Raw genomic sequence first — 13710 nt, forward strand, 5'->3', positions numbered from 1 at the left:
TTATCTACAAATTCTGCACTAAAGCTTTGATTTTTTTATTTCTGTTACTGTGAAGGTAACCCTTCTGTAAGAGCGATGGCATTCCTCAGAGCAAGATTAGAAGCTATGTTACAGTGCAATTTTCTGACTGTTCTGTAGTTCTTAATCAGTGGAGTTCATTTAGATTTTTTGCTTTCTCTCCCACATTGAATTTGAAGCTGAAAAAGGAATTTTATGTAGCTTTTTCAGACCTGAACTGTCAGTGAGTCAGCTAAAATAGAGCTATTTTTCTTCCTCTTCCTGATGAGGTTTATCTTTATTCGGGTATTGGGAATGTGTTCATAATTAATATATTTTCTATTTGAATTTCAAAGAAGCAACATCTTTATGAAATGTATGCAAATCTCTTATTGCTTATTTGCTTATTTTTTAAAACATATTTTTTGTTTGTGTAAATGCTACATTTTTGACAGATCATGCTGTTGCTCCTCAGAACAAGAATGTTCTTGCTAGCTGACTCAGTTCTGCTGCAAGTCATCAAAGACTGCAGTTTTCTAGGACAATTGCAGGTGGTTCAGAATCCAGAAATGGGATGTTTTTAGCTGTCAAAAACACAGACAGGCTTTTTCCTGAAATGTCCTGGAAATTGATTCCACTTTAATGAAGTGTATTGTCTGGATGTTGCTGAGGTCTCTTGTGAATTGCAGGGTGTTAAAATATTGTACAAGACTCCAAGATGTTTCCTTGGCATTAGCATTCTGGTTAAATTAAAATATTTGAAACAATACAGTGTTTCAAAAAGCTATATACTAGAGCCTGCACATTTGTAAAATCCAAATATTAGCAAAGGGTGAGATGAGCTGTGGGGCAGGCAAAAACAGGAGTAGGCACGGAGAGGAATAAGGAGGTGGGAGAGAATGGGCTTCATAAGTTTTCATAAAAGTCAAAAGGGCTTTAGATTCCCACAGTTCTACATCGTGTCCAAACAGGATGTAAATTTGTTCGTCAGTTTTTCCTGCCTCCATAAAACATATAAAAATGTATAATTAAGAATTGTATTTCTTAACTATTTTGTTCCTGCGCCTGATTTTCAGTGCTTGCTTTCATGTTACTATTTATGGTAAATAAATTGTATGGTTCTGACGTAGGATGTATTGATTTGGCCTGACCTGTCATCAAAAGACTACTGTTAAGGAATTTGTTTGTTGCTTTTAAAATGTAAACAAAGTATGTAAAAAAAATTGGAACATTTCACATATAATTTTGAAACTCGAATTGGGCTGGAGTTAATCTGGAAGAAATAGTGCTTTACTGAAAATTCAGGGGTTTTCTCTGTGAAGTACTTATTTATGCAAGTTGCTAAGCGTATGTGGTGATGGACAACTAAATAGTTGCTTTTGCTTTTTCTCTCACAATTTTTCACAGTTTCATTTTAAATATGGAAGTTTAAAACAATTTTTTGTGGATTATGAATTGCTTGGTGCAGGCTATAATTTACCTCCTCTTATGCCAAATCTCAAACACAAAAACAGTAATTTCCCTGACCAGTGAATAAATTAGTCACCTGAGGAGAATCACAGCAGAATCACTGGAGCACCTGAGGAATGGCTTTTCTTCCCTGGCTGCCTCTTCCAAGCTCCATTTGGGAAGCTCTCCTGCTGTGGCAGCCTTGTAGCTGCTCTGGATAGTAAAGAGTACAAGGACTCAATCACAGGATTTGAGTTAGACAGGAAATACTTTTCATCATCGGTATGTTGTTGTGTGCTTTTAACTTTAATTAGAAATGATATAGCTCGCTCTCTCTGACAACACTGTGCGTATTACGGAGTATGGCAAAACTTAATGTTTCTATTTTATACTTTTAGGCCAATTCCATGATGCTATGAACAGAAGTGCTTCTGCTCCGAATGATTTATCAGCTGGCTGGGATGAAAGCATATAATGCTTGTTTAGTCCACCTAGGAATTCAAGAATGTGATTACTACAGTACAGTTACCTTAATTACTGTAATGTGCCTACATTTTCAGGCTGCCTTCTCAGTATAACCCTCTGTGCTTCAAAAATTTATTTTGTGTACTTTGTATTTAATACACAGAATGAGCACTTTTTTAATTGCAGAAAGATATATGTTGTATTTCCCTGACAACAGCTGAAAGTGGTAAGAACAAGGAATTCTGATTCCCTGTTCCAGAACGCTTGGTAGAGGTGCATGTGCCACAATGAACTGTGTATAGAAAGGCAGTGCTCTTTGTATTTATTTTCCTGTGGCTAAAGAAAATAAGCAAACAGTATGTCACATTTGCATTGTTGTAATGTATGGTCAGTTCCCTATGTACTTCAAAGAGTTCTCTCCAGAAATGCAAGTCTTGTAACAGTATTTTATAAATACTGTACTGTGTGTTCTGTCTGTGTAATAGCTGTTTAGTGGTAACAAAGGAGTGGGACTGCAACCATTTGCAGTTTCTTTGGGATTTTTAAGAGGCAAAATCCACTATTTTATACTAGAGCACCAAATCTGGATGGCAGACTGTGACCACTGAAAGCAATAGGCAAATTTGGTCTTGGACACCTGATCTTAAATAGCCTCCTTATTGTTATTGTAATGAGGTAACTAAATATGGGTATGTTTTAGGTGCTAAAGTAAAAGGTCTGATCCTGCTTTCATGTATATCTTTATATGTTAGAAACAGTTCTTTCTTTTTTCCAAGGTAAAGGACTGTTTTGTGAATGTCAGTAAAACACAGGTGCTTTGTTGGTGAGACTGAGAGAATATACAGTGAGAGTACAGTGGAAAAGCAAACGGTTAGTAATACCGTTGTCTGGGAAGTACAGAGATTACTGAGTTAGCCCTGTCCTGAGACAATAATTCTTTAAAGCACAAACTTGTATGAATGTGGTTACTGCTTTTGGATAGATTAGGTAGAGCCAGTGTGAGTGTCGCTGTACCTGGAGCATCGTCAATCGGCAGTCTGGATAGTCCATCTACAGATAATGGAAACTTGGTTCCCCACTCTTACAGCAGAAACAATTTACTTATATGAAAGAGAGCAAAATCAAGGCTATTGTTGTGAAAGTGAACAGTATGAATTTTTCTTTTGAATGTGCACATCTTACTTGCACAGCTCTGTGAGTGATAAAATGAAACAAGTGGGTTATTTTCTCCTAAAAATGCAAGCTATATTCTACTATTCACCATTATGCAGCCTTGCTATTTAGAAAATAAGCCTATTTTTGTATGTGAGTATTTCTTCTAAAGGCTTAGGATTCATCTTTTTCATACTCTAATTCTGATCATTCCACAAATAATATGATAGAAAGCTGAGGATATTTTTCATAGAGGATTAATTAGATGTATGGCTATCCTTAAACTTTGATAAATGGCCCCTGGATGTATGTAGTGCATATTCTGAGGCACTAAAGGGCTCTGTGTCTTGTTACTATCATTAACAACCATCACAACTTTTTTTTTTTTTTTTTTTTTTATAATATCTTGCACCTCCATTCTTATTTGCTTGTTACTAAATATAAAAAGAATCTTTTATAGTCAGGCATTCGGCATATAGTAAAATTAGATGTTAAAAGTTGATACACGGCAATATTGATTATTCTGAATGTTTCATGTATTGAATCTCTTGTCCCCGTGGGACAATTATGAAATAAACATAACAGGAGTCTGGCAGAATGGCCTTAAGAGGGTTAGTGGCTCAGTAAAGAGAAAGTACCAAAATGTTCTCAGCAAACTTGTTCCGAACCTCAAGTACAGTACATTTGCAATACTGTGCAAGAATACAGCTTCTCTTAGTTCTTAGATGTATGTTTTGTTCTGTAGAAAGGGATCCCTGAATGCCGACATTTTTCTACTGACCTTGACTGTCATTGGGATTATATTTATTTAATTTTATTGTGTTGTTATTAATTGCACCTTGTGGACAGAGGACGTAAAAATATGGCCAGTTTCACAAGGGGCCACAACTTATAGATAGCCTGATGGTTTTTGTGTGAATAATATTTACATTTGAAGCAGTTGGTGGGGAAACCTCGTATCCAAATCAGCTGAAAGCAGACCTGTTGAAAACGCTTTCAGAATGACAATTCTTACAGATTCTGAATATCACGTTGGAACAGAGCACGAATTGCTTTAAAACATCTCCTTTCTCAGAAGGTCTGTGTAATTTCACATTGCTGTTGCGTGTGATTTTTAATATCATCATTTGTGAGGGTTTTCCGTACAAAGAAAAGTTGCTGTTCCCCCTGTTGTTCACTCTGTTCTGCTCTGCTCTTCACACCTGTACAATCAAGTGGAGGTGATTGGAGTTGCATTGCTGCGACTCAGCACGGTTTCTTCTGGCAATGTAATAGTTCTCACAACCTAAAAAACCTGAATAAAACATGAATCCTGTGTCTCTTCATCCCATTTCACTGGTCCTCCACAAGACGTCTAGAATTCTTGGTGGGAGCGCTAGGGAAAAGACTGTTTTGTGGACACTGATATCAATACTGTATGCATGTGGGAAAACAAAAGAGAAATGCATTAAGAGATACAGAGGCACAATCGATGCATTTTTGTCTTATGATCAGTATTGAAAACATTGCCATTTATTTAAAAATAAAAAGGTATTTTCCCCCATCAGTTACTCTGCTATGCAAATGTCTGTTATGCTTAATATTCCCCATCTGAACTCCTCAGTTAACTTGGTTTGCAGATAGACTGTTTTTTCTGGAGTGGGTTGTAAATAGCATTTAATGTACATTGAATGAATTTCACATTGTAAAATTTTTATTTTATTCCTTGTATTATATTAAGCGAAAATCCCTGTGTATATGAAAGTGCATAATAAATATATTTGCTTTTCAGCAGACATCTAACTGTTTTAATTTTACTACCTCATTTCCTGGGACACCTCAAGGAAAGGTTATTAAACTTGATTAACATTTGTACAGTACTTAGTGAAACACAATATATGTGTCCAGCAGGCAATCTGGGCTAGCAAAACTCAGACCCCGACATTAATTCCTGTGACCTGGCTTATCACTCAACTAATCTTTTTCACATTAATCTGAATCAATCCTGAGTATTTGCAGGAGAAAATTCACTGCATGTTCTTTTTTTTTAAAAAGACCATTAGAAACGGTGTATAGCAGGAGGGCAAATAAATTCAATATTTCAGTTGCTGTAAATTCTTTACCACTTCAACTGGTATTTGTTAATTATCACTTCAATCAGTGTTTCTCTGTAGTATTTTCACTTTAAGCAAAAGGTCACTTACTGCTGGTGGGTACTCATTTTCTTGAACTTGTATTAAAAAAAGCAGGAGAGAGAAGTTTTCCAGTCATTGCAATAATCTGAGTTGTTGAGTGTGAAGGAAGAGTTTGGTTGTGCCTTTTGCAAATGCTGGGTCAGGTTTACCTCCATGTATTCAGGTTCACGCTGCTTCCAGCTGTTGATGCTCATGGGTTGACTGATTTCTAAGATGAGGGGATGACAAACAAAACTGTTGGTAACTGTTGACTTGTTGTCTGTGTATTTCTTTGATTTCTCGCAATAATTATTGACCCTCTTTTGTTAAGTTCTTTATGTCTGAAATAACACAGTATGAGATGCATTAGTTCAGTGGCTATTTTTCATTGAGGCAAAGAATAATTTTCACTGAATTTATCTTTGAATTAGTTTCATTACATTCCAAAGACACACATTTTCTTCGGTTGATCACTGTAACAATATTTAAATAAAACTATTCAACACCTGGTTTTAATCTCTTATTCTATGGAATATAAACGATCATGCTGAATAATGCTTCCCATCTTCTGTGAGATCTTTACAACAATTTGGCTTGCGTATTACATGTATTTTCCAAAAGAAAGCTGGGACTAGTTGGCACAGCAAACTGAAGCTTTTCAGTTGGAGGCCCTTTGAGAGACGGCAATGAAAATTTGGCATTGATGTAAATCCTAATCATTTTATGCTACAAAGAGTCATAGAAATAAGGTATGAGACTGAGAAATCTACTTGGCAAATCATTTTATTAAAGAAGTCTCCAAATTTGTATGTAGGTAATATCAACAAATTGACCTTTAAAATGAAAATCTAATTTGCTGAGTGTCCCAGAAAGACCTACTGTTCTCACTTTTATTCTTGTAAGTTTGTATGAGACCAGCCAAGTTACAGAACTACTATTGCAGGTAGATTCTGAGCTTGAGAAATATAACTTCTAATGGACTTCTGTGATAAAATCTTGCATCTTCGGGAATTTGGTTTACATCCTGTTACCATTTCTGATGAATTAAGAAGACAGTAAAGGATTTTGTGGTTTGTTTTGGGACCTGTTTTTTCATATCAGTGCCTCGTTAGTTTGTTTTTGACTCTCCGGTCTGTTCTGTAGTTGCCTTTTGGGGCTTGCTCCACCATTCTCATAGGGGACTGCCCAAGCTGCAGTAGCTTTCACCATTGTTCTTGTGTATTCTTGAAAAACCAGGAGATGAGGAGGGGTGATGCAGGGAATAGCTATGCCGGATAGAGCTAATGAGAAAAAATAATGGCCAATTTTTCAAATCTGGAAGGTTTCAAGCAGTTATCTCCGGTTTAATGGTTTCTTTTAGTTGAAGCACTAATTCAGGCTTTATGTCTGAATCCCTAACAGCCTTCTGGCACAAGGGTGTGGGATCTCTAGCCAGAGGGCAGGCGACCCAGGGCCACTGGGCATATCGGGTAGATGTGCTTTTCAAGTAAGAGTCGATCTTTGCTGAAGGACTATATAAATGCTTTGTGAGAAACTTTTTGAAGAAAGTGGTTTTACAAAGAAGCAGTATGCAACTTGGTTGAGTGGCCTGTTTGTGGAGGCTAAAAACCTTTAGCTTCCAAGTCTATAACTGTGTTCAGAATTGTTCTTCTTGCATGTTAGTCTTCTGCAGAGGTTCTTTTCCTTGTGGTTGGTCTGTGTTAAATAGCCCAGGTTCCAGAAACCCTCATCTCAGTCTGTTTACTATTCCTAAATTTTATTATTATTTTGGTTTTCAAAGGATGATAGGTCACAGAGTTAAGATGAGAATTCTGACTCGCGTAACGTGGGCAAGCTGCTGCCCCTCAAACAGTGTTTTTCCAACTGTGGTCTGCAAAACCCTCATGATACATGAATGAATTGTAAGGGCTTCATAAAAAAGCAACAAAAAAAGAAAGCTAACCTATTATCAGATGACTTGAATTCATAAGGGGGCCTAGGCATTTGCAAATCAAAAAGCCTGAAAACCACAACTCTATAAAGTTTTAGCTAAATAAGTTAGCAGGTTTAAGGCCAGAAATTTTTGATTCAGAACTTGATTTGGGAGCAAATAAAAGCTCAAAAGTTTGAAAGCTATCCCAGGCACCTATTGCAGTTTCTCCACTCAAAGCCTGGCAGTAGGATTATGATTTGATTTAAAGATATGGTTATATTTCTAATTAAATTTTGTTCATTACAGACCTAGGACAAATCCTAAACACTTCCTGCTGGGGAGCAGCACCTGTACATAGACTGATATATGGGGTTTTTTTTCCTGTATGCAAAGCTATTATTGTCAAAAGAGAAGGAAGTGTACAGAAAAGTGTGGGTCAAATTAACAGGCGAGGGCTGTAAGGGAAAGGCCAAACCAGGGCAAGTTAAAATGATATTTCATTTGACCATGTTAAAGACTTTCCATTTTTTTTTCTGTTAGAATGGTGATGATAATGTACCTCTGCAGATGTGTATTGGGAAAGGTGATCTGTTTTATTTGGAACTATCAGAAATCTCAGGAGGTTTTTAAAGAGTTGTTTGCAAGGTGCTTGGTGCCTTTATTAAAGGAGCTTGACAGCAAAGGAACCTCCTGGTTCCCTGTGACATTACAGATTTCTTGGTGAAATTTATACCCTGAAAATAACCAAGATTGCAGAGAGGGAAGTTTGGGGTACAAACCAGAATTAGCTGTTGGGGGGTTGTTTTGGTTTTTTCCCCTTTAACTTCTTTGATGTTTTTGGTCTGTATCTCCTAGGAAAAAGAAATTTAGAAGTATATAAATCAGGTGAGTAAAAAAATTCTCTTCTTTCCACTGTGAGTTAAGGCTGTGAGCACAGCTGCTGTGTACTTGCTATGTCTTGGTGAACATTAAGCGTTCTCATAGGGAGACTGTTTAAAATTCAAAGCTTTATTCACCAATGACAAAGACGGAGTGGACCTTTTATTATTATTTATTCTGTCTTCCTCCATTATATTGTCTATCCAGTTTACTATTGTATTTTGCCCAAGTACAAAACAATCCAGTCTTATTCAGCAGTATATCTGGACAAAATGCGGCGCTACAGTGCTCAAGATTGCTTTAATAATAATAATGTAATAATTACATTGCTGTTTTTCCATATCACTCTTCTAGAAGGTGTTACTTTTACCAGTAACTCCCAAAACACTTTCCAGAAAAGGCAAGAGAAGTATTGAGATAAAGAAATGTTAGCCTTGTCAGTCACTTCACAGGTCAAAAGCAAAGTCAGGAAAAGCCCCTGGATCTCTCCCAGCACTAGACGGTTCTGCTGCCTTGAATAACCTGTTGTCTGGCATTAACTCATCTCCTGCTTTTTTTTTAGTTGCTTTTTCTGTATTTGCAGTCTGGCTTGCTGGAGGCGATCCACACAGCTGGGTGCCACCAGCGCCAGCTCTTTGCCCAGCCGTTGGAGCTGAGTCAGCCCTGAGTTGGAGGCCTCTCAGCTCAGATCTGTGTGAGGCTGGGCAGAGGACAACCTGACTGCGGCTGGTGGGGGCTCAAGGAGCGTGGCACGTGGGAGAGCTCCCTAAGCTCTGTGTGTCATCATGCTCATTTTCGCTACTGTGATCAGATCTTTCAGAAGCCCCCCTTAGAAAATAATCAGGCTTCTCCAGTTGACAGATATGGAAAGGCCCCAGAGTTTTTCAAGCTTTGTGAGAGGTATTGAGCAGGCATCCCAGCCTTCGTGTTTTCCTAATGTAATACTCTGAATTGATTGGAAGATAAAGCAATGGGAATGTTTCTCTGGTAATGTTTCATGTCTCCCTCGTGCCTTGCTTAGCTGTCGGTCTTTTGACAAATTAATAAGGCTGTCTGTTTCCGAAGGCTGTCGTTTGGTGGTATTCATGGTATTGAGAGACAAGATCTTTTTACAGGCACAATGTTCAAAGCAAAGAAGGTTTTCAGAAGTTGATAGGACCAAGCTGTCTGTGTAACTTTCCAGTTATACTTTTCTGAAAAGCAGAAGCAAAGAGCGCAAGAAGCATTGACGTGTACAAGATTTGGTTGCATGAGAGAAAGCATGGTGGGGGGCACAGGTTCGTGTCATCTCAGAAGTCTTCAAAATTCAATTCACTTATTGCCATGTCTAAAAAACTTAGAACAAGCTCAGAATTACTAGAGAAAACCTTGAGATTATTAATGGGTGCATAATTAAAGAGCAAGAGTCCTCATTTGTCCGCAGGAGGTGTTTGTTGCAGACCAGGGACAAGGCAGAAGTGCCTTTGCTCTGGGTCTGCTGCAATGTTTGTCCCGGTAACACCATAGTTAATTCAGTCTACTTGTCTTCTGGTGAGATTTCCCACAAGAGGATTGGATGAAGTTGTTTTTGTTTTTAACATGTGAAATAAATGAGCAAAATTATTCAGGGACATTCATATTTACATGGGGTAGAGACTCTCTCCTTGAGCAGTTGCACCAGTTTCCATAGCAGTATGTCAGGAGTGTGGTTCCCTTCACTTGAAGGAAAGGTAGCAGAATCTGTGCCTAAATTGATATTACAGTGCTTTTTGGGTCACACCGCCATCTCATTTACATGAAGCTTGCTTTTATAAAAGGCAAGTCTTCCCCTTTGCCAAGGTGGGATGATGAATTTAAGAACAGCCATTTCGGTACATATCAGAAATTCATCCAGCCCAGGAACCTGTCATTAGCAACAGCCAATATCAGATGTGAATAAAGAGTATAAGAACAGTGTAAATTTAATGCTTTTTCTTCTGAATACTCTTTAGCAGTTTGTGGTTCAAAGATTTTCAGAGACAGTGTCTTTGTCTTTAATATTTTCTATGTTGGTCCATATTATCCAAATCAGCCAGAAACAAGTGGCTGAGATGGAAAAAGCATATTGTAACTTTAAAAAAGTATTTAATATTTGTTCTTTAAGGGTAAGTCCATTAAGCAATCAGCTACCAAATGCAAGTTTTAATCCCTATGTAGATTTATACCAGAGCTCTATGTATCAAAAAAAAATCTTGTTTGGTGCGGAATAAATGTGGAGCATTTGATATTAACATTATACTATGCAGAATGTAAAGATATTACTTGAGACAAAAGAACTTCCTCACATCTGCTAGAAACCTGTTTTGCAACAAGCAAGAAAAAACATTGCACTACTTCAGATCCTTGCGGGGAAGCTAATAGGTCTTTTTGCATAGAGACAAGACAATCCCAAGAGGGGAAATATCAGAGTTATTGTTTCCTTATTGCCAGTTACTAACATGAACAAACTTGAATATTGATTCACCGTCTCTTCAGCTATTACTCAAAGCCATCAGATGTCAGTAATAAGGAATGCATACTCTCAAAAATGAGTGGTTTCAAAATTAAAAGGGTGCACAAAGAGGAACAGAGGTGCAAGAGTATTACCGTCACACTTGTCAGACATAGCGCCTTGCTGCATGACAGTAACTGGGTAAAAAAGAAAATTAATCTAGTAGATTTACTCCCTCCTGCATTTCCTAATATACCAGTTGGCCAAGCCATTTTCTCAGGATCAAGCTCTTACCCTGCAGGAATAATGAATGTTTGTCTTTTCAATCTGTTTTCATTTTACTCTGTGATTTTCACAGATCACATGGACAATGACTAGAAATTGCCAAATAGTGTCAAGCTCTTTTAAACCTGATGTTCCCCACATTCCTAATTTACTCCTTCAGAAATAAAACAAGTTTCCACGATTTAGATAACACCATGGTCAAAGTATTCCTTGGCTCGTCCAGCTTCCTGCTCCAGCAGGACTGCTAGATTGCGGGCAGTGTTCCTCTTATGGCAAAACCACAATCTCAATTAAACCTGCTCTGTTCTTCACTCAGCCATCTTAATTAGGGGGCAAAGTGCTGCTGAGCATGGAGCTGGACAAACAGAACAACATGTACCTACCAACCTCAGGCAACACGTACACAGCTCCTAGACAAGGAAGCAGCAAAGTGGCAGAATTGATCATAGTGTGTGTTTTTTTTTCCTGACAGCTGAAGTTGTATGAAATTTTGAATACTTCAGGGTACAAAAGACCTTTAAGAATGTATGTGGAAGAGAGAGGCTTGGTTGTTGCCTGTGGACAGGCTGAGAGAGTTGGGGTTGTTCCGCCTGGAGAAGAGAAAGCTCCAGGGAGACCTTATAGCACCTTCCAATACCTAAAGGTGGGCTACAGTAAAGATGGGGAGGGACCCTTTACCAGGGAGTGTAGTGATAAGATGAGGGGTCACAGTTTTAAACTGGAAGAGGGTAGATTTAGATATTAGGAAGAAATTCTTTACTGTCAGGGTGGTGAGGCACTGGAACAGGTTACCTGGACAAGTGGTAGATGCCCCATCCCTGGAGGTGTTCAAGGCCAGGCTGGATGGGGCTTTGAGCAACCTGCTCTAGTGGGAGGTGTCCCTGCCTACGGCAGGGGGGTTGGAACTCCATGATCTTTAAGATCCCTTCCAACCCACACCATTCTCTGATTCTATGAAAGTGCGGTAGCACAGTGTGACCACTCCCTTAAGATGTGGACTTTAATCCATGCGTTCATTATTTGGTAATTACATAAGGCTATTTAAGTGGGTTTCTTCTATTTTGGAGATGTTTGCTTAAGCCTATTGTGCAATTAAGACCAGCAATAGCTTGTTGTGTGGGGCATGGCTGGGACTGCAGCGTGGTTGCTGCATCCAGTGTCAGCAAAGCACATTCCCGAGCGGCAGTCTGTCTGCAAGCAACTCCTGACCCACCTCCCGTCCCACATGCTGCAGGAAGGGCTGGCTCTCGGGAACAAGTGCCGTTGTTCAGGGCTCTTCAAAGAGCTTGAGTCTCTTTCTAAACATGAAATGCAGCCAGCTTATGGCACAGTTCATTCTCTGTTAGGTGTGATTAATGAAAGACTGGGACTCTCCAGGTTCACTCCCTTGAACTTTAATACTGTGGGATGTGCATGGGAATGCAGTGCGCAGACGTCCACATGGAGGCCAGCAAGTTTATTAGCCCCGGGGCAACCCTGGCTTTCCCTGACCTGTCCTGGCTCCTATGGGGTGAATTAATGCAGGCACTGAGGCAAAGGGCTGCTACTGAACCCACACAACATCCTCAGAGAGAGGACGAAGAGGAGAGAACCCACTTCTCAGCCTATCTCCAAGGCCTCTTCACTCCAGCTCAGCATCATTGCCATGCTTGACACCTGCCCTTTAGATATTTATAGGCATTGATGAGATCCCCTCTCAGTCTTCTCTTCTCCAGGCTAAACAGATCCAGGTCTCTCAGCCTTTCCTCATAAGAGAGGTGCTCCATTCCCTTGATCATTTTCATAGCCCTCCACTGGACTCTTTCCAGTAATTCCTTGTCTGTCTTGAACTGGGGAACCCAGAACTGGACACCACACACTGGACACTCCAGCTGTGGCCTTACCAGGACAGAGTAGAGGGGCAGGATGACCTCCCTCTACCTGCTCGCCACGGTCTTTTTAATGCACCCCAGGATACCATTGGCCTTCTTGGCCAGAAGGACATGTCAGGAGCCAGCACTAGGTCAGGTCTAGCAAGCCTGTGGGACCTCAGGTGTTTCTCTGTATGCTACTGTCTTGCACTCCATCTCCTGAAAATGGAGAAACAGCCCACCTGCTGTTGGATGAAGGTGATGCTCCCAAGCTGGCCTTTGAAGAGGTGAAGACCTGCTGGTGCAGCTCCTTGCCTGGGCCAGCACGCCCTGTCACATCTGCACCAGATGGGTTTGTGACCACATTTAAGCGGTGAGATCTGGCTGCATTGGTCTTGGGGTGGAGGAGCAGCATGGGGTGCCCGGAGTGGCCCCATCACTGGTGAGCTACTTTCAGACCCTGGTGGCCTGATGTAGAGTGAAGACCCACTGCCTCCATCTCATGTGGGCTTTGCACTGCATCTTTTTGTCTCAGTTTCACCCATGTTTTTGCGGTTCATAAGTAAAATTGATTTCCAGTGGGAGGCATGTGCTGCAATTAGGATGGTGCCTGTCTCCATTTTCTTTGCAAGGTTTGTAATTACCAGCTTCTTGGCAGAATTTCCCGTCTATCATGAGGCTGTTTAGGAGAAACCAGAACAACATATCTGCTCATTTTACACACCACCTTAATCCCCAAATATCTTTTCAGACTCAAGTTTACTGCAAAGTGAGGATCAGTTTACTTAAAAGAAATCCAAATGAAGCATGATTGAATACTGCTTAGCTAACTGTTACTGCATCAGCTGGTCATCAGCCGGCAGGGGATCTTTACAAACGTGGAATAGGCTGACTAAAAAGGAAAGCTACCTCACAGAGCAAGAATCTCCATATTGGTTTAAAAAAAGAAAAGAAAAGAAGCAAACCACAAGCCCCTTTCCTCCCTCCAGACTACGTGCGTATCAGACAGAACAGTTCAGTATCTTTTGTAAAAACTCCTGAATGTTTTCCCTAACTTTGTTTTATTGCCGCATGAGCAGCTTACAAAACATTGGTGTAAAAAGACCCAAAACATGAGTC

At 39.7% G+C, this 13710-nt stretch overlaps 1 protein-coding gene across 1 annotated transcript in view; it reads left to right on the plus strand.

The window, feature by feature from the left end:
- Nucleotides 1-5727, plus strand: part of ANKRD50 (ankyrin repeat domain 50) — a 43129-nt gene extending 37402 nt beyond the window's left edge. Inside the window, exon 4 of the mRNA XM_014949980.1 lies at nucleotides 1845-5727. The gene's annotated coding sequence lies outside the window, so the exon portion shown is untranslated. The remainder of the gene's footprint in view (nucleotides 1-1844) is intronic.
- The last annotated feature ends 7983 nt before the right edge of the window (nucleotides 5728-13710 follow it).

The sequence above is a fragment of the Calidris pugnax genome, unplaced genomic scaffold (genome assembly GCF_001431845.1).
Source record: "Calidris pugnax isolate Ruff unplaced genomic scaffold, ASM143184v1 scaffold42, whole genome shotgun sequence".
In the NCBI taxonomy this organism is placed as follows: domain Eukaryota; kingdom Metazoa; phylum Chordata; class Aves; order Charadriiformes; family Scolopacidae; genus Calidris; species Calidris pugnax.